This window comes from Diadema antillarum, unplaced genomic scaffold (genome assembly GCF_040938485.1).
Source record: "Diadema antillarum isolate AM-2024a unplaced genomic scaffold, OU_Dant_1.0 seq00001184_RagTag, whole genome shotgun sequence".
NCBI lineage: Eukaryota > Metazoa > Echinodermata > Echinoidea > Diadematoida > Diadematidae > Diadema > Diadema antillarum.
The window spans coordinates 568,213-589,193 of NW_027271984.1; positions in this window are offsets into that span (position 1 = coordinate 568,213).

Consider the following 20,981-nt stretch of genomic DNA (forward strand, 5'->3'; position numbering starts at 1 on the left):
AATAATTATGGAACATTTGTACCACACAAATTGCTTGAATAATTCTTTTCATTGCTCCTGAAACTGCTAAGTGGGTTCACCTGGCTTTGTGACCAAAGGTATTGAAATCAAAGTTTAAAATTTGTATGTCATCTTTAGATATCCAAATTGGACTTTTAAAGAGTATAGTTGTAAACACTAAAAGTTCACTCGGAAATATTTAACAAGCTTTCAATGATAATAGAGTGAATTATGTCTCAAAGCATAAAGTATATTTTACTGAAAGAGCAGTGTTCCTGACTGTAAGGTGTACAAACGTATATGACATATCACAGCGTTACAGTGCAAAGTTTTTCTTTACTTTGTTGTTTTTGTTAATCTGTTATGACTTCAATAATTGTCCCCGCCGAACGAGTTCGAGCAGGGGACTATGAAACGGGCTCCGTACGTGTGTGTGTCTGTGCGTCCGTCCGTGCGTCCGTGCGTCCGTCCGTGCGTCCGTCCGTGTGTGCGTCCGTGTGTGATCAAAATGTTCAATTTGCTACTTCTCTGTCATTTATGAGCCAATTTTGATTCTGTTTGCTTTATATGATAGCACTACATGGGAGCTTTAAAACTTCTACACAGAATTTCAGTTGTGACCTTTGACCTTGACCTTTGACCTATATTGTACATTTTGCTACAAAATGCTACTCCTTCGCCATTTCTAACCCGATTTCGATTCCGTTTGCTTTATGTGATGGCACTAGGTGAGGGCTTCAAAACTTCTACACAGAATTTGGACCCTTGACTTCTTTGACCTTTGACCTTGATTTATGACCTATATTGTACATTTTGCTACAAAATGCTACTCCTTCGGCATTTCTAACCCGATTTCGATTCCGTTTGCTTTATATGATGGCACTAGTTGAGGGCTTCAAAACTTCTACACAGAATTTTGACCTTTGACTTCTTTGACCTTTGACCTTGATTTTTGACCTATATTGTGCATTTTGCTACAAAATGCTACTCCTTCGCCATTTCTAACCCGATTTCGATTCCGTTTGCTTTAAGTGATAGCACTAGGTGAGGGCTTCAAAACTTCTACACAGAATTTTGACCTTTGTCTTCTTTGACCTTTGACCTTGATTTTTGACCTATATTGTACATTTTGCTACGAAATGCTACTCCTTCGCCATTTCTAACCCAATTTCGATTCCATTTGCTTTATGTGATGGCACTAGGTGAGGGCTTCAAAACTTCTACACAGAATTTTGACCTTTGACTTCTTTGACCTTTGACCTTGATTTTTTACCTATATTGCACATTTTGTTACAAAATGCTACTTCCGGCGGGGACATATATTACGCACCGCGTAATTTCTACTTTTCCTTGTTTTGTGTTCTATCTGGAAGTGTTATAAATACTGTGATGTCAAACATTCATCATGAATCATCATTTCATTCTACCTAATGGAGAAACAATATGAGCTGAAAGTAAGACAACAGGATTCTCCATAGTTTTTCTATACACATTTCAGAGGTCACGGTGTTACAGTAACGGTGTTACGGTGCACTTATCTAAAATCTTTGTCATAGTTTTCCTGTCAATTGATTCTTTAATCAAATTTTACTTCATTATTATCATTGAGTCTCCTATGAACAGATCCACTTATCGAAATATTCATTAACTTTACAGAGTTTGGTCAGTAAACAAAGTGCACAAAAACCCATGTCCATTTTGCGTCACGGTGTTACTGTGGTAATTAATCGTGCATAACTCATTTACCACAGCAATTTTTCTTCCTTTCTTTTGTTTTCAAAATTGCTTATGACGATATGCTATCGATACAGAATTAAAAAAAAAAAATCTCAAGTGTTACATTTTGATTATTATTTACATTTGATGAGTGAAATTATACTCAAAAGTGTCACGGTGTTATCGTGGAATTTGCCCAACTACAAATACTAGGTGTTACAAAAAAAAAAAATCTCAAAAACTATACAGTATGTCCAAAAAAAATAATCACAACGGGGCCCTCCGCAATGATATCTTTAAAAATAGTGAATCAATCTAAATACAAATTCAGGGTATGAAACTATAACACATTGCCCACACCTTACAGAAAACCCCATTCGATTTGCTTCAGTGGTCAAAGAGAAATGAGGAATTTTGTAGAGGATGTCGGGAATCTCTTCTGTCCAAATTCTGTCTATTATGCACATACAAGAGCATAGAATTACTAGAATTGGAAGAATCAGACTCATGACATGCTTTACAACAATCCACATTTCTCTGTGACCGCTTAACCAAATTGAATGGGGTTTTCTGCAAAATAGAGCTAAGATGTTATATTTTAAGACCCTGAAACTTAGCACTTAGACAGGTCGATCATATTGCGTGTTATCAATTCGAAAATCTAATTGTAATTTTTGGGGCGACTTACTGCAGTAGGTCCCCCCAAAATTACAATCAGATTTTCGCATTGATAACACCCAATATGATTGATTCTTTTAAATGCTACTTCAGGGTCTTAAAATTTAAAATTTTAGCTCTATTTTGCAGAAAACCCCATTAAATTTGGTTAAGCAGTCACAGAGAAATGTGGATTGTTGTAAAGCATGTCATGAGTCTGATTCTTCGAATTTGAGCAATTCAATGCTCTTGTGTGTGAATAATAGACAGAACTTAAACGGAAGAGATTCCCGATGCACATCGAATACGTTTTTTATTTTTTGGTTGTTTTTTTTTTTGTAAGATGTGGGCAATGAGTTACAGTTTCATGCCCTGAATTTGTATTTAGATTGATGCAACATTTTTAAAGATATCATTGCGGAGGGCATCGTTGTAATTTTTTTGGGGGGGACATATTGTAGGCCTACATCCGATAAAACTGTCATTGATAAGATTAATAGCTGAATAGTGTACAATTTAGTTGGAGTGGATTTGAATATGAAAGCCTATATCAGTTTTATGAAATCAATGATTTATTTCAATGTTAGGTTCCAGATTTTGAGCAAATTTTAATCCTCTGTATCAAAATTGAACTTTACACAGGAACCAGTAATGCGTCGGCCCCTATATGATTGTGTGCTTACAGCGACCCTGAACAATGGACATGGCTACCCCTTGTTCAGAGCCCTGCTGCTTGTAAGGCACGTGGATGCTTTTTTGATTTCATTCATTTCATTTCATTTATTTCATTCCTTCTTTCTTTTTCGCCAAACATAACACGAAATGAATCAGAAGATATAACATAAGCATGTATTCGACTTTACATGGTAGATAATGTTTAACAAATACGAAATTATACATGCATATCGGCAAAATACAAAGTTATGTTTGGAGGGGAAAAAAGAAAGAAAGAACTGAGAGGTTAACTGAAAAGCATGCTTGTAAATTGTGAACCACTCAAAGGATTCTTATGAATACATTTTTTTTTTACAAAGACAGGAGAGAGCAAGACAGGACAGAACAAGACAGTAGAAACACAGCGACTTTACATGACTTTACAGTATATAGGGTATACCATGACAGTAATAAAACACAAAAGAACAATGGAAAGAAAGGAGAGAAAGAAAAAGGAAGTGAAAGGAAAAGCCAACACGCTGAACATCGGGATCAGAAGATGGAATTGAGGTGCTGTACATCTGGATCAGAAGAGGGAATTGAGATGTTTCAGCTCGATCAGCCGAACAAAGTTTATACAAATAAGATAATGTAAAAAATACACAATGATGAAATCAATGATTGACGATGAACCCTTAGGCTGTAAATACCAGCTAGGTAATGAATCATATATAGCTTAATATGAGTTCAAAAAAAAAATTAACTTACGCTTAAACGAATTCAAAGATAAAGAAGTTTTTATATCACAACTTAAAGAATTCCAAAATCTAGGGCCACTGTATATAAATGTATTTTGAGCCAATAACGTTCTCAGAAGGGGTAAATGAATCTCATTTGATCGCCTGGTGGGATAATTATGAAAAGATTGATTTCGTGGAAACATTGAATCAAAAATGCTAGGAAGTGCATTTGTGTTATAATTAAACATAAACTGACCCAGCTGAAAGAAAAACAAATCTTTGATTTTTAAAATCTTATATCTAACAAATAATGGATCTGCATGGGAACATGGAGAAACGCCACAAATAATACGAAGTGCCTTTTTTTTTGTAATAACAATAATCTATCTAATAAAGTTTGATGGGCACTGCCCCATGCTAAAATTCCATAATTTAAATAAGGTAATATCAACGAAAAATACAACGTCAGCAAAGAAGACAACGGGATATGAGATTTAAGTCTATTAATAATCATACCAATATTACGCGAAATTATTTTACTAATATTAATAATATGAGGCTTCCACGAAAGTTTATCGTCTACTGTAATACCGAGAAACTTTGTATGTGATACACGCTCTAAATGAACGTCATCAAAGATGATATCTGTGCGTAATACTTCTATAGACTTACTGAATAACATGTAGTTAGTTTTCTGAAGATTCAGTGATAATTTATTGGCTCTTATCCATTGAGTCACTTTTTTAATTCAGAATTAACAGTATCGACAAGAGTGATTGGATTTTGGTGGGAGAAGAAAATATTTGAATCATCGGCAAAAAGTATAAAAGAAAGTATATCGGATGATCTACAAAAATCATTTATGTAAATGATGAAAAGTAAAGGTCCTAATATACTCCCCTGAGGGACGTCACATTTAATAACTTCAAGACTAGAACTGTGCTCGTTCAAAAATACATATTGTTTTCGGTTTTGCAGGTAACTCCTGAACCACTCCAAGGCCTTCCCTCGTATACCATAATGAGACAATTTATGAAGTAAAATTTATTTTTTTGTTTATTTATTGATTAATTGTATCGAAGGCCTTGGAGAAGTCCAGGAAGATATCAACAAGATGAGAATGGTCATCTATAGTATGTGCGGCGTTATCAATAAACTTCAAAAGAGCATGAATGGTGCTGTGTTTCTGACGAAACCCAAATTGAGAGTTCATAAAAACATTATAATAATTGAGAAATTTAATCGTTCTTGTAAATATCAATTTTTCCAAAACCTTAGATATGGATGAAAGTAGAGAAATAGGTCTATAATTACTTATATCAAAACTGTCTCCTTTTTTTGACTAAAGGACACACCTTAGCAATTTTCATACAATCAGGAAAAACACCATGTAATATGGATTTATTAAAAATATGAGAAAGTGGGTCAGCAATAGAAAATATAATTCCCTTTATAATAAAATTACTTATATCATCATAACCGGCACTTCGTTTATCATTCATAGCAGTAACAATGTCTATTATTTCATATTTCGTAGTTGGAGCTAAGAAAATAGAACTGGGATTGGATTGACCTAAAAATTTTGCAAAATGCGTATCGGACTGCGGTACTTCTTTTGCCAGATTCTCTCCAATCATTGAAAAATAAGATTTAAAAATATTTGCTATATCACCAGGATCTTCAACAATTTTATTATCAAATCTTATTTTTGTAATATTCAATTTCTTTTTTGATATATTCATGGCCTGCTTTAATATCTTCCATGTATTCTTCACGTCATGTTTATATTTTTCTATCTGAATAGTATAATATTTCCGCATTTCAGATCGTATGACCTTAATCAAAATATTCTTATATGATGTATATTTATTTTTTGACTCCTCAGTTTTTTTCATTTTGAATTTATAATACAACCTATTTTTTCTGTTAATTGAACGGAGAAGAGATTTCGAAATCCATGGAAGTTTAGGTGTTGTTTTATAATTTACTGACTTATCTTTTAGTTTAGGAATATAATCATCTAAATGCTTATTGATTATCTCCATAAAATTATCAAATGATACATTAACATCATCAGTATCACAAACACTTGACCAATCAACCCTGTCTAAACAAGCGTCAAGACTAGCTAAATTTTCTGGTGTGGCTCTACGTTTGAATAAAGGAAAATAAGACTTATTAACCGAATGTTTAAGGTCACAGCATGTTATAATTGGAAAGTGATCGGTCATATCGGATAAAATTATAGAAGAATTCAAAACTTGTAAAGAATTAGTGAAAATATTATCAAGGAGGGTGGCAGAATGATTTCTAACACGTGTAGGTTTGGAAATTAATGGCAAAAAAGAGGATGACAAAAATAATTCAAGAAATTCTTGTGACGTATTATCATCACTCTTAATCAAATCAATATTAAAATCACCCATTATATAAATACACTTATTAACAAAACGAGGGCTTTTTAATAAATTCGTCATACTATCTAAAAAATCTTTAGAACTGGAGTTTGGGGGTCTATTAACAACGCCAACTATAATATTTTTACTTTGAGGGATGGAAATTTCAACAAACAAAGACTCTATTATATCATTCATTATATTTAAATCATCACAAGTATCAAACTCAAGGTCATTGGATAAATAAATCGCAACCCCGCCGCCGGTCCTATTCACTCTATTATTTACAATCAAATCATAGCCATTCAATGCATACGGTAAATTAATATCAGATGATAACCATGTTTCACTTAAACCTATTACAGATATTTGTTGTTTATTTTGATTATCTAACAATACCTGTAATTCATCAAAATGCTTATTCATACTCCTAATATTCAAATGTACTATAGAAAATATACTTTCTGAAAAATCTTTCACAAAATCTTTAAATTGATCAACCGTAACATATTTGGAGGAGATTAAAGTGGAATCATGTTCAAAGTCAAAATCATTAAACAAATCATTAGAAAAAAATTAACATTATTGGCAACGAGGTTTTCATAAAGTGCAGAAGAACGTGAATTGATCTGACTTCTTGATTCTGTAGGCGAGCGTCTAAACAAATCAAAGAGTTCATCGTCATCAAGGGAGTCAAATGCTGCGTTAAGTCGATTAGCCATAACGCAGAACATAAAGTATATGAAGGCATGTCAACTGGCAAGGTTGCAAAAGAATGATATGTGTGAACGTAAATGAATCACAAACAATTTCGAGTTCGGGGATAGTACAGCGTGTAGGCAAAAACATATTAACATAGAGTTCAAGCGACACAATCAAAGAACACAGAAGACATAAACAACACAACTAGAAAGCGTACACACTAAATGACAAGGTCTGCAAACGGAATTCAGCAGAATCAGTACAGGGCATATGAACAGAGAAAAAAAAAAACAGTAGAAAACAGTAGAAGCTCCCTACGTTTTGTCTAGGCAAAAAGTATGTGAGGAAATATAAGATAATCAAGAATGACGGAAGTGAACGATGAAAATATAGCAGCACTAAAAATAGCAACTTAAAGAAAATGCAGACATTAATCATGCTGCAATCAATAAGAAGCGTAAGATTAATCATACTTTTTTTTAACGATATGAATGAGATATACATTATTACACAGTATTAGATTATAAAAGGGATGTTATATTATTCTTGTGAAAACTGAAAAAGTTTGATGCAATATTGAAGGGAAAAATCCTATGCAAAACAAATATTACGGATCTTTATACTGAGATTGGGGGCATCACTACCGCAAAGGTTTATCTATCAAAAAAAAAAAACAGAACAAAATAAAATTCAGAGTGAGGTTGAGTGACACCATGGCGAGACTTGACAACGTGATAAAGACCAGTTTTAGTGAGCTTCGGGTAGCCTGAGACCGCCAACTCAATGGCACGAAATCATGGTGAAACCAAAAAAACAAACTAAAAGGAACATTGCGTGTGACCACGGTGACTTGAGACAACGGCGTAGCCAGGATTTCATCTTAGGGGGGGCGGTTAGTCTGCGAGGGAGCGAAGCGACCGAGCCCGAGCGAGCGGAGCGAGCGAGGGGGGGAGGGTGTGGGAGGGGGGTTTCCCCCCTCCCACGGTAAGAACTTTTTGCATTTTGATGTTGTAAATGGTGCAATTTGATGCATGTTTTTGCGCGTTATATCGACGTGAAACAGTCCCACTTGTTTAAGGTAGCAGTAGAGGTGGGCTATAGAGGATCAATTTTAGGTCATATTTTCAGAACATGCTCATCTTACCTTAGTTTGATGACTTTTTGCCTACTGACATCATTTTTGAAAAAAAGAATGAAAAAAATGCGAAATCCGGGGTGCCCTGGCCGAAATCGTAAAAAATCCAAGATGGCCGCCGTTACAGCTTGAAAAAGACATTTTAGGCTATAACTCGGCTATTTTTTTTTTTTTTTTGGTCTATTGAGACGGTTTTGGTGTCTAACGCCATGTTTTAGGGGTCAAGGAAATGGATTATAATGATAATTTTCGTGTAAAACCTAATTTTCCACATGATACTAACCTTTTTCCCATATTTTGGGTTAAATTTTCCTTCTCCTTTACCCCTACCCCAACCGCCATTTTTTGCATTTTTTTCTGCATTTTTTTCAAGTCATGTTAACTACCATACTCCTAGTTCCAGCTATCAATTTGTTTGTTTTTTTTCTACCGATAATACGGCAAGAAATACAAATCACTTACATTATACGTAATGTGTCATGCCAGTACTGGTACAGTATGTGGCTGGTGCATTCAGGATGCATGGTAACTGTGGAACCAGTGCTAATACTGTATCTGCTTTATAGCATTTATTATTTCACATACAAAGGTACCAGTTTCGTGCACCTTTGTAACCCCATACCACAATGCAGAATTCATTGATGTCTAGTTCACTCTCAACAGTTTCTTCAAGGTTGGAATATGGGCAGTTGGTCGTGTGTTGCCATTGGTTGACTTTAGATTGAATGCATTCACCATCTTTTTTTCCCCGATTAATGTGCTGAGAAACATCAGTATTAAGCGCTATACAAGCGTTATTCATTATCATTATCATTATCATTATCATTATTGATCTGTAGGCAGATCAGGGGCAGGGAGATTGACTCTCCTCCTGTCTATAGAGGATCGAGTCAAGTTCATCTTCATTTCCATCTCAGAGATTTGGTTTCAAGAACTTATACAAGTGTGGGTGCACAATAATCTTGATGGGATATGAGTGTGCAGTATGATAGTTCTCTACATACACATAGAATAGCTTTGAGTTTGGTGGGATCTTTGGTATCCAGGCATTCCTTGAATTCTTCAACATTGTTAATGGGCCTCCCCATGTTTTACATTCATGTAACAGACAGCCTATGCACATACTCTAACTGCTTGTGCTTGGAACACATTTGGGAATTTGAAAAGAGTAAGTAGAAATAACTAATAAAGTCAAAAGACACTAATTACCTCAGCTTAAGGAACTTTCAGTCACAGAGAGTGAGATGATGACTTTACCATAATTATGATGCTACATGTAGGTGAGGAACATAGGCCTACATTGTACATAACATCTGCTTGTTATAGAATTGGTTGAATCACCCAGATGGTGTCAATTTTTTCACCAAACCTGAGGACTCTATTGCTTTATAATAGTACTGCAATTAATGTACATGGTGGTAGGGAAAAGCAGGCATGACAAATAAAGGACCATGTGGTGATAGTGAAACACCAAAACCAGGCTATGAGATGAAAAAGTGACTGAGTTATGGTAAAAATGTGTTTTCTAGGCAAAAGGGCGGGTATAATGTACACATCTATATTCAAAACATTACCTTTGTGCTGGACAATTGGCATATCACAGAAGGCTTATTCAAGTCATTTTACAAATTTGTACACCTACATTAGAACTGTTCACTGACTATTGTTATTCAAGGTCTTATGACTAAAATGTTAATGGGCACTATAAAGCAGATACAGTAGTAGCACTGGTTCCACAGTTACCATGTATTCTGAATGCACCAGCCACACACCAGTGCTGGCATGACACATACATGTATAATGTAAGTGATTTGTATTTCTTGCCGTATTATCGGTAGAAAAAACCAAATTGATAGCTGGACCTTGTTATTAGGAGTATGGTAGTTAACATGACTTGAAAAAAATGCAGAAAAAAGTGCAAAAAATTACAGTTGGGGTAGGGGTAAAGGAGAAGGAAAATTTAAACGAAAATATGGGAAAAAGGTTAGCATCATGTGGTAGATTAGGTTTTATGCTAAAATTATCATTATAATCCATTTCCTTGACCCCTAAAACATGGGGTTAGACACCAAAACCATCTCAATAGACCAAAAAATAGCCAAGTTATAGCCAAAAATGTCTTTTTTAAGCCAAAACGGCAGCCATCTTGGATTTTTCACGATTTCGGCCAGGGCACCCTGGATTTCGCATTTTTTTCGTTCATTTTTTCAAAAATGGTGTCGGTAGGCAAAAACTCATCAAACTAAGGTGTGATGAGCATGTTCTGAAAATGTCACCCTCTATAGCCCACCTCTAGTAGCAGTTTATTTTGATGTAGATTATTATTGAACAATTTGCCTATAAAATGCTATAAGTTAAATACACTTCTTGTATTAATTCTTTTCACTGAATATCATGGACGCGACTGAACCCGAGCGAGCGGAGCGAGTGAAGGGGGAGGGGAGGGTGTGGGAGGGGGGTGTCCCCCTCCCACGGTAAGAACTGTTTGCATTTTGATGTTGTAAATGGTGCAATTTGATGCATGTTTTTGCGCGTTATATCGACGTGAAACAGTCCCACTTGTTTAAGGTAGCAGTTTATTTTGATGTAGATTATTATTGAACAATTTGCCTATAAAATGCTATAAGTTAAATACACTTCTTGTATTAATTCTTTTCACTGAATATCATGGACGCGACTGAACCCGAGCGAGCGGAGCGAGTGAAGGGGGAGGGGAGGGTGTGGGAGGGGGGTGTCCCCCTCCCACGGTGAGAACTGTTTGCATTTTGATGTTGTAAATGGTGCAATTTGATGCATGTTTTTGCGCGTTATATCGACGTGAAACAGTCCCACTTGTTTAAGGTAGCAGTTTATTTTGATGTAGATTATTATTGAACAATTTGCCTATAAAATGCTATAAGTTAAATACACTTCTTGTATGACTTCTTTTCACTGAATATCATGAACGCGACTGAACCCGAGCGAGCGGAGCGAGCGATGGGGGAGGGGAGGGTGTGGGAGGGGGTGTCCCCCTCCCACGGTAAGAACTTTTTGCATTTTGGTGTTGCAAATGGTGCAATTAGATGCATGTTTTTGCGCGTTTTATCGACGTGAAACAGCCCCACTTGTTTAAGGTAGCAGTATATTTTAGTGTAGATTATTATTGAACAATTTGCCTATAAAATGGTATACGTTAAATACACTTCTTGTATTAATTCTTTTCACTGAATATCATGAACGCGACTGAACCCGAGCGAGTGGAGCGAGTGAAGGGGGAGGGGAGGGTGTGGGAGGGGGGTGTCCCCCCTCCCACGGTGAGAACTTTTTGCATTTTGATGTTGCAAATGGTGCAATTTGATGCATGTTTTTGCGTGTTTTAACGAGTTGAAACAGTCCCACTGGTCTTGTTTAAGGTTGCAGCATATTTTGATGTAGATTATCATTGAACAATTTGCCTATATAATGGTATAATTTAAATACACTTCTTGTATTAATTCTTTTCACTGAATATCATGAACGCGACTGAACCCGAGCGAGCAGAGCGAGCGAGGGGGAGGGGAGGGGGTGTCCCCCCCCCCCCCTCCCACGGTGAGAACTTTTTGCATTTTGATGTTGCAAATGGTGCAATTTTATGCATGTTTTTGCGTGTTTTAACGAGTTGAAACAGTCCCACTTGTTTAAGGTTGCAGTATATTTTGATGTAGATTATCATTGAATAATTTGCCTATAATATGGTATAATTTAAATACACTTCTTGTATTAATTCTTTTCACTGAATATCATGAACGCGACTGAACCCGAGCGAGTGGAGCGAGTGAAGGGGGAGGGGAGGGTGTGGGAGGGGGGTGTCCCCCCTCCCACGTGAGAACTTTTTGCATTTTGATGTTGCAAATGGTACAATTTGATGCATGTTTTTGCGTGTTTTAACGAGTTGAAACAGTCCCACTTGTTTAAGGTTGCAGCATATTTTGATGTAGATTATCATTGAACAATTTGCCTATATAATGGTATAATTTAAATACACTTCTTGTATTAATTCTTTTCACTGAATATCATGAACGCGACTGAACCCGAGCGAGCAGAGCGAGCGAGGGGGAGAGGAGGGGGTGTCCCCCTCCCACGGTGAGAACTTTTTGCATTTTGATGTTCCAAATGGTGCAATTTGATGCATGTTTTTGCGTGTTTTAACGAGTTGAAACAGTCCCACTTGTTTAAGGTTGCAGCATATTTTGATGTAGATTGTCATTGAACAATTTGCCTATATAATGGTATAATTTAAATACACTTCTTGTATTAATTCTTTTCACTGAATATCATGAACGCGACTGAACCCGAGCGAGCAGAGCGAGCGAGGGGGAGGGGAGGGGGTGTCCCCCTCCCACGGTGAGAACTTTTTGCATTTTGATGTTGCAAATGGTGCAATTTGATGCATGTTTTTGCGCGTTTTATCGACGTGAAACAGTCCCACTTGTTTAAGGTTGCAGTATATTTTGATGTAGATTATCATTGAACAATTTGCCTATAAAATGCTATCATTTAAATAATCTTCTTGTATTAATTCTTACACTGAATATCATGAACACTGTCTGTTCAGCAGTCAAACAGAAAAAGCATGCACACGAGGGTGTAGATAGGGGCATATCCCCTCCCACACGAAGGTGATTTTGTGTTTTCAGACCGGAAATTCAGCGATCTGTTGCAAATTTTTGGTGCAATACTTTTTCATCGAAGTGATAAAATCACGGAATTTAGCTCTTATTCCGAATGTGCACCATCTGTGTGTATGTATAAAGTTTAGTGAGGTATATAGAGGAAGGGGGATTCCTCCTCCCGCTCGCGGAGCTTTTGCGTTTTTGGAATTGAAATAAAGCGATCTGGGTATAGCCACAGTCTATACTTCTATGCATAGTGGAAGGGGGGGGGGGGAGGGGCGGGGGAGCAGGGAGAAGGCGTGGGCGAGTGTTATCCCCACCCTTCCCTTCCGATCGAGCTTTTGCCTTTTTAAGGTTGAAATTGAGATATCTCATCTACGCATTTTTGATGGAATCAACATTTGGGAAATCACACACACACACACACACACACACAAACTGATTGGGGGGGGGGGGCTGAGGGAGGAAAGGGTCGATTAAAAGGGGAAATTCCCCTTATACATGAGGGAACCTTGAGTTTTCGGAATATAAGTGATAAGTCTTGTGCACTCAGAATTATTCATAATTTTTTGTAAATCTAAAAAGTGTACTAAGCTATGGAAAGAGGCACAGAGGGGGAGGGTTTGGGAGGGGGTATCCCCCTCCCAAGCACGAGAGATTTTGCATATTTTGAATTGAAATTCAACGATCTGGTGCACACTTTGAGTGAAATATTAAAAAAATATCTTATTTGATGAAAGGTTGCAAAGGAGACCCGCTTCATGTGCATGCATATACAGTATACGCGCATTTTTTTTTCCGCCTCCCAAATCCCCGGTCCAAATCTTAGGGGGGCGATCGCCCCCATCGCCCCCCCCCCCCCCCCCCCTGGCTACGCCAGTGATCCTCGCCAAAATTTCTATCATGAAGGACTTTATACTGGGATGCTGGGGTAAGTCAAACCCTTGTCTATACAGACTTCGGCATGCATTATTATGCGTTAAATGTATAATGGGGAAAATGCAGTCTGGTTGGATAACGTTTTAAATGCGGCCAACTATTCACATTCTTATAAAAATCACGACTACGGGATAATGATAATGGTACGCTATTGCCACTGCACGTACAAGTGCAGTGTGTCATTGCTCTTACGTAATCAAAACAGTTTCTCCCAGTTGCCTATATAAATTGGGTTAAACCGAAATCTTTTTACATAAAGAAATCAGGCAAGCAGGGTTGGAACCCTGAGCAAACAATGTATTATACAATGAATGGAAAAATAACAGAAGAAGGCATGAACATGGTTCCCGCGTAGAAATCAGGCAAGCAGGGTTGATACCCTGAGCAAACAATGTACAATGAATGGAAAAATAACAGAAGAAGGCATGAACATGGTTCCCGCGTAGAGCCAAAGTTATTTCCATCTGTTTCCACCACAGAAACTATGTCAGGCTACCCCCCCCCCATCCTCATCCTATAGAACATTATAATAGCTCACAGCTAGCAAAAGCAACAACAGCAATAGGGCAATTGCTTCATAATGATTGTAATACCAGTTTCGCTCAGTTTTTCAAACACAACACACAAGAATATTCGAAATGTCTATAAATGACATATAATATCTATGATAGGCTCTAACAAATAAAGTTTGTTATTCATTTTTCATTGTTATTCATTATTCATGTGGATTGCCCTGAGCACTGCTAGTCTGAGTTCATGAGAGTATGAAATATGAACCTGAACCTGAACCTGAAGAGTCACACAGAGTGAATTCCTCATAGATTATGGAATAGAGCATTCCAATCCCGGCCATTGTTCATTACCATTGTCTGAGTATCAAACACACACTCCTATACGCACCAATAACCACTGTGCAAAGTTGAAGTTTTGTACAGGTTTGAAAATAAAGCAAAATCTGAAACCTAACTGAAAATTAATGTTGAATTTAACGAAACTGAATGATGCTTTCATTTTCAAATTACCTCCAACAAAATTGTACACTATTCATCTATTGCTCGTACATTGAATCAATGTTTAATAGTGTTATCTGATATAATCATTATAGTTTTTGAACTATAAAGGATCAAAAGTGGGAAATGTTTTTGTAACACCTATAATTACAAAATAGTACAATCATAACAGATCAGATCAAGTATGGACCCAAGTAAACAGTGCACTAGGCTACTGCATTTGTTGTATACATACATTATTTTGTATAACCAAGGAGGTACTAGGCGCACCTCCTTGGTATAACTAACAAAAGGGAGGTGTAACACTTGCAAGTGCAACGGTACCAAATACGGACAGGTATCACAGAAAGGGAGCCTTATCAACAACGGTGTTTTTAGGGCTGTTGTGAATTGTGTAATGTCTATAATGCAATTTAACGTGTGTGGTATTTAACTATTAGGACACGAATTTACTGGACTGAATTACTGAGCTACAGGGAGCATAATGTGGATTGAACGAAAGATCGGTCTGTTATCTTGCCGGGGATAATTATGTTCCGCGGAGACTGCGCCTGGCTTCACGGAATACACGAAAGAGAGCGGTAAAGGCAAGGCGTCCGGAAAGGACACTAACTAGCCCCGAGCCGTAAAATTAAAGTAAAAAAAAATGACAAGAGACTCCTCCGAACTGATGGATATTTTTTCTGTCTGTCCCATCAGCAGTCTAGACTAAAGCACCGTCGCTCATCATTTCTCGCCCCTGTGTGCATACAGGCACACCATCGAGACATCAGTCATTAAATATAGTAAATACAGAACGTGCGCGTATGTATAGTTACTAGCCCATAACATGGAGCTACTGTAGCTCCATGCCCGTAACAAGGCTCAGTGCTTGCACGGCGTGTATATCGCTTTGGCCCTATATGTTATAGATTTACCTGTATTCGGATTCTCACCACAGAATGTCCACTCCTTTGCTTTAAGGCTCGTAGTCAATACTCAATGTCCAGTATACCAATACACGCCATATTCACAGCATTGAGTGACTAAAGTGACGTGTAGCAGTATCGCGTCGCTGGCGTCTTGTATTACATATACATGTACAAAACAAACCCTTGCCAGGTCTCTCTTTTATCCACCTCCCTCTTTGACCACTGAAGCACATCGAATGCGTTTTTTTTTTTTTTTTTTTTTTTTTTTTTTTTTTTTTAAGATGTGGGCAATGAGTTACAGTTTCATGCCCTGAATTTGTATTTAGATTGATGTAACATATTTAAAGATATCATTGCGGAGGGCATCGTTGTAATTTTTTTGGGACATACATTGTATTGTACATCCGATAAAACTGTCATTGATGAGATTAATAGCTGAATAGTGTACAATTTAGTTGGAGGGGATTTGAATATGAAAGCCTATATCAGTTTTATGAAATCAATGATTTATTTCAATGTTAGGTTCCAGATTTTGAGCAAATTTTAATCCTCTGTATCAAAATTGAACTTTACACAGGAACCAGTAATGTGTAGGCCCAGTAATGTGTAGGCCCCTATATGATTGTGTGCTTACAACGACCCTGAACAATGGACATGGCTACCCCTTGTTCAGAGCTCTGCTGCTTGCAAGGCACGTGGATGCTTTTTTGATTATTCATGTGTGGATTGCCCTGAGCACTGCTACAATGTAGTCTGAGTTCATGACAGTCACACAGAGTGAATTCCTCATATGGAATAGAGCATTCCAATCCCGACCATTGTTCATTACCATTGTCTGAATGGGTATCAACAACACACTCCTATACACACCAATAAGCACTGTGCAAAGTTGAAGTTTTGTACAGGGTTGAAAATAAAGCAAAATCTGAAACCTAACTGAAAATTAATGTTGAATTTAACGAAACTGAATGATGCTTTCATTTTCAAATTACCTCCAACAAAATTGTACACTATTCATCTATTGCTCGTACATTGAATCAATGTTTAATAGTGTTTAGTTTTTGAACTATAAAGGATCAAAAGTGGGAAATGTTTTTGTAACACCTATAATTATAGTACAATCATAACAGATCAGATCAAGTATATGGACCCAAGTAAACAGTGCACTATATAGGCTACTGCATTTGTTGTATACATACATTATTTTGTATAACCAAGGAGGTACTAGGCGCACCTCCTTGATGGTATAACTAACAAAAGGGAGGTGTAACACTTGCAAGTGCAACGGTACCAAATACGGACAGGTATCACAGAAAGGGAGCCTTATCAACAACGGCGTTTTTAGGGCTGTTGTGAATTGTGTAAGGTCTATAATGCAATAACGAGTGTAGTATTTAACTATTTGGACACGAATTTAATGGACTGAATTACTGAGCTACACGGAGCATAGTGTGGATGGAACGAAAGATCGGTCGGTTATCTTGCCGGGGATAATTATGTTCCGCGGAGACTGCGCCTGGCTTCACGGAATACGAGTACACGAAAGAGAGCGGTAAAGGCAAGGCGTCCGGAAAGGACACTAACTAGCCCCGAGCCGTAAAATTAAAGTAAAAAAAAATGACAAAAGACTCCTCCGAACTGATGGATATTTTTTCTGTCTGTCCTATCAGCAGTCTAGACTAAAGCACGGTCGCTCATCATTTCTCGCGCCTGTGTGCATACAGGCACACCATCGAGACATCAGTCATTATATTGTAAATACAGAACGTGCGCATAGTAAATATCTATACTTGTATACATGTAGTTACTAGCCCATAACATGGAGCTACTGTAGCTCCATGCCCGTAACAAGGCTCAGTGCTTGCACGGCGTGTATATCGCGTTGGCCCTATATGTTATAGATTTACCTGTATTCGGATTCTCACCACAGAATGTCCACTCCTTTGCTTTAAGGCTCGTAGTCAATACTCAATGTCCAGTATACCAATACACGCCATATTCACAGCATTGAGTGACTAAAGTGACGTGTAGCAGTATCGCGTCGCTGGCGTCTTGTATTACATATACATGTACAAAACAAACCCTTGCCAGCAGGTCTCTCTTTTATCCACCTCCCTGCCCTTACTGTACATGGCCAGTTTGACCGAAAGATCGGTCTGTATCTGTCCGTCGGGGAATGTTCCGCGGAGACTGCGTCTGGCTTCACGGATCCCCTCCGTATACAGATCGAAGTCAATGATTGCGGCTCCTGTGTGGAGCAGTCGCGCACAGATCAAACGTTACGATAAACCAAATTTCAGACAGCTTTTTTACATTCAAACAAGTATGACATGACATGACACATTATGCAGCAATATTTGGGATAAATTTCTCACATTGTGCGATCGAAATACTCACATAACCTTGGTTATAATGCAGAAATTTTATCGATATCGCAACATCGCCGTTCGCGAGCAGTAAGTCGCCATTTTGAATCTGTAACAATTGCTAAGCCAATCACATGCGAGGTACGTGTTTTAGTAAAACAAACACGTAGAAACTACCTCGCATGTGATTGGCTAATAGATTCATAGTGTATGTTTCTGCAGTTTGAATGTGACGACGCGACAGGCTGTGTTTTACGTTGAAAATTCTCCTAAAATGTTGGATTATTCATTAATCTGGTGAGTGTAACGTATTCTTAAAAAAATAAATTCACCATACAAGCTTAAATTTGCCGACCTAGGGCCATGAATTAGACGCAATCGAGAAGGGTGAGGTACCTCACCCAATTTTCCATAGAGACAGTGGTTAAGAACATCCACACAGCAATGGGTACTGCAACCTTCCGTCTGTCTACGGAGGACAGCGTTAATGGCAAAATATAAAAGAGTCCTCCGGACAGACGGATCTTTCTGTCTAATGGCCAGTGGATGATACTGGGCATCCGGCGGCAATAATGCAACTGTGTGAATAGGTGCATGATATGTACGTACTGTACATGTAGTCTTTTTGGCGCAGACCCCTAATTACGAATTAGAAGGGTTGATAATTATAGATGCAAACTAGCTGCCGTGATGTGGGTTGCTCATTCAGATGACTGGATGTTGTATGGAGGGCTACAGCATGGATGGATGTCCCGCGTTTAGGTTAAAGCAAATAGCTTAACGGGGAAATCCAGTCCAAATATAAGTTAGTCTGATAAAACAGAGTAATATCTCTCGAGTTCAAAGGTAAAAATTTGACTTGAATCCGAAAGAAAATAAGGAAGTTATGAAATTTTGAAGTTTTGCTGATTTCAGTTCTTGTACAGAGGATATGAATATTAGAATGAGTGAGCTGACCATGTCATCATTTTTCCATTGATTGTGTACGAAAAAAAAATATGAAAATTTAATATTTCTGTCATTGAAGTCTGAAACATGATATTCCTGGTTGCATAACTTCAGAATAGTGATCAGTTGTATGTACCAGGATTTGAGCCTCGGGCATATAATTGCGTATGAATGAAAAACTGGAAATTGCAAAATTATGTGTATAAACTATGTTATGGCAAGCTGTGAGGAGATGACATGCTCACTTTATTATTTGCATATTCATATTGACTGTTCAAGAACTATTTCCTGAAAAATTAGCGAAAGCTCAAAATGTCATAACTTCCTTATTTTTCACCCAATTTCTAACAAAATCTACCCATTGAACTCGCAGTATTTTACTCGTTCTTATCAGACTCATTTATATTTGGACTGGATTTCCACTTTGAAGGGAGCCACGTACCCAAGCCTTTTTCAAAACGCAGAGGAAGCGAGTGGAACTGCATGCCAGATAGAGCCGAGTTCTTGCTGGCCTTTGCCCCTTTTAATCTGGTATTTTTTATTTCGAGAAAACCCTCTGTCATGCAATCGCTCCTCTTTTTCTATTCAAAATGTATCTTTCCAGCTCGTTTTTTTTTCATATTCAACCTGCCCATTCATTACTGCTTGTTCAATGAAAAAAAAAAAATCTTTGCACTATTCAATTGTCGATTTTGTTGAACGTCTTCCTGTTTATGTTTCTGCGATATATTCCATCAGCACATTCTGACACATGGTCTGCTCTCTCTCTCTCCCAGTGCGTGTTTGGTGATGTACTTGTTCATATGATTCTGAATAATATGAATAATAAAATAGTATTTCATGTCATGGCCGAATGATATCATCAATAACAGAACAGAACTCCAGAAATGGGCATGAATCATCACAAACTTTTGGGCTCCATCCCTGCCCTTTATCAAGTGATTATTATAATATTTACCATCCATCTCAAAACCCACAAAAAATTAGGCAAACATAAATTTCTACTTTTCTCGAAGCTCTGATATATGTGATATAACCGTCTTTAAACTGACCATTGATTAAAAAGGGAGTGAAACGAAGAGAGAGAATTGGGAGGTGTAGTTGTTTAGAAAGGGTAGAAAAGAGGTCCAAGATAACCTGGGTCACTAACACTAAAGGTATGTTGTGCAAAATCGATAGGGAAAACAATGGTTCGTTGGAAAAAGAAATGTTTTAAATTTCGGCTTAGTTTTAAGCTGTCAAATTTTGAAAGCAGGTAGAGAAAAATATTTCCGATATCTTAGATAAGAGAAGATAATATCCAAATATTTGAGTTGGTCGACCCAAAGAGACATTTTTTTCTCCATAAATTATAACACAGAGAATCCTAATCTGCGACTTTTTGTATGTTTTCATTACAAGGGTAGATAATTATTAGGGGTGGCGAGGCGCAGAGCCATGCTCCAGAAATCATGTCGAGCACCACTTTCACTGACTTTTTGAGAAATTATGATATTTTGGTTGCTTAGAAACATGTCTTTTCTATAAAGTAGAGGTGACCAGGTATATTTGAAGAGTTTAACGAGCGAACTCCGTGCTTGTTAAGTTTAGATATTATGTAATTAAAGCTGAAGAAAAATAATGAAGAAAATAACAATTAAATACAAGATGAAGGAAATAAAGCTGATCTTTTGTCCCAAGAAGCGAGGTTAACACGAAAAAATTAATACGACGTTTCGGCCGCGAAATCTACTAGCCTTCGTCTGGCAAAGTATACATACCGAGCGCTGCAGTGCGTGCCTATTCATATTGCTAGTGGAAGGGAGCATTGTGCTAAGAAAAACATGTTGAAAAATGGCACTTGGATCATTTTGCAATCAATCTCTTCATCTATACCCCTAATTTATAATTATTATCATTTATTATTTATTTATGATTAATTTAATGGATATGGTGTCAAAGAAAATTATGTTTATGCATCAATATTGAACAAAATGTTTGCAGACTTAGTGAACATTATACACATCGCATGATTGCTGTGCTACATTCCCTTCATCATACCGAGCCAATTATCTCATAGAGTAAATCATAATCATCGTTGTTTGTAATCATTATTTCAACGTCTGATAAAAATTATCTAATATATTATCTTTTTCACTCTGTAGTCACAGAACTTGGTATTCAATTCAAAACGCTT